Here is a 1,714-nt window from a genome sequence, read left to right on the forward strand (position 1 = left end):
CATACAATAAAATTTAACTTTTAAAGTGTATAGTTCAGATGGGTTTTGATAAGGGGTATATACCTGCATGATAACCCCACAATCAAGATGAGTAACATTTTCATCTCCTCATAGTTTCCTTGTATTCTTAGTATCAGTCCCTCCCCTAAACCCTAAATTCCTGGCAACGGTTGATGTTTTCTGTCACTTTTTTTTTTTTTTTTTGCCTTTCCAGGATATCATATAAATAGAATTTCATGGTATGAAGTTTTCTTTTTTCAGTTTTATTGAGTTGTAACTAACATACAGAACTGTATAAGCTTAACGTGTATAGTATAATGATTTGACTTATATATATTCTGAAATAAGTACTATAAATTTTTTTTTAAAAGATTTTATTTATTATTTATTTGACAGACAAAGATCACAAGTAGGCAGAGAGGCAGGCAGAGAGAGAGGAGGAAGCAGGCTCCCCGCCAAACAGAGAGCCCGATGCGGGGCTTGATCCCAGGACCCTGGGACCACGACCTGAGCCAAAGGCAGAGGCTTTGACCCACTGAGCCCCCCAGGTGCCCCAGTACTATAAATTTTTTAACATCCATCATCCCATATGGATACAGAAAAAAGGAAAAAATTTTTTACTATGTAATAAGATATACTTATGATTTACTCTTAATTTTTATGTATACCATACAGCAATGTCAGCTATAGTCATCATGTTGTATGTTATATCCCTAGTACTTATTATCCTATAACTGGAAGCTTGTAACTTTTTACCATCTCTAGCCAGTCCTCTCCAACCCCTGCCTCTCGTAACCACAAGTCTGATCTCTTTTTCTGTGACTTTTTCTTTTTTTTCTTTTTTAAATTAGATTGAGCATATCAATGAGATCATATAGTATTTGTCTTTCTGTCTGAATATTTTGATTAACATAATGTCCTCCATGTCCATCCATGTTTCTGCAAATGGCAGGAGTTCCTTCTTTTTCTATGACTGAATAATATCCTGTCTCATATATATATATGTGTGTGTGTATGTGTGTATATATGTGTGTGTATATGTATATACACACACATATATAAATGTATCTCACAACTCCTTTGTCCATTCATCCATCATTGGACACTTATGTTGTCTTGGCTGTTATAAATAATGCTGCAGCCAACATAAGGGTACAGATACATAGTGTTTTCATTTCCTTTGACTATATTCCCAGAAGAAGAATTGTTGGATCATATTGTAGTTTAATTTTTTGGGGAATTTCATAATGTTTTCCATAGTGGCCATATCAGTTTACTTTTCCACGATGCCCAAGGGCTCTCTTTTCTCTATATCCTCACCAGCATTTGTTATCTCTTGTCATTTTGATGATAGCCATTCTAATGAGTGTGAAGTGATATCTCATTGTGGTTTTGGTTTCCATTTCCTTGATGATTAGTGATGTTCAGTATCTTTTCATGTACCTGTTGGCCATTTACATATCTTCTTTGGAAAAATGTTCAGGTCTTTTCACCATTTTTAAATTTGATTGTTGTCGATTTTTTTGCTATTGGGTTTATGGGTTCTTGAAATATTTTTAGTATTAGGAGGGCATGATGTTGAAGGAGTAGGAGACCTAAATTTTTTCTGGTCCCAGGAATACAGCTAGATAGTTATTAAACCATTCTGAACACCTATGAACTTAAGAGGAGATAGAAGAAAAGAATAGCAATTCTATGAACAGATAAGTGACCA

The sequence above is a fragment of the Lontra canadensis genome, unplaced genomic scaffold (assembly GCF_010015895.1).
Source record: "Lontra canadensis isolate GAN:19392208 unplaced genomic scaffold, GSC_riverotter_1.0 scaffold4, whole genome shotgun sequence".
Lineage (NCBI taxonomy): Eukaryota > Metazoa > Chordata > Mammalia > Carnivora > Mustelidae > Lontra > Lontra canadensis.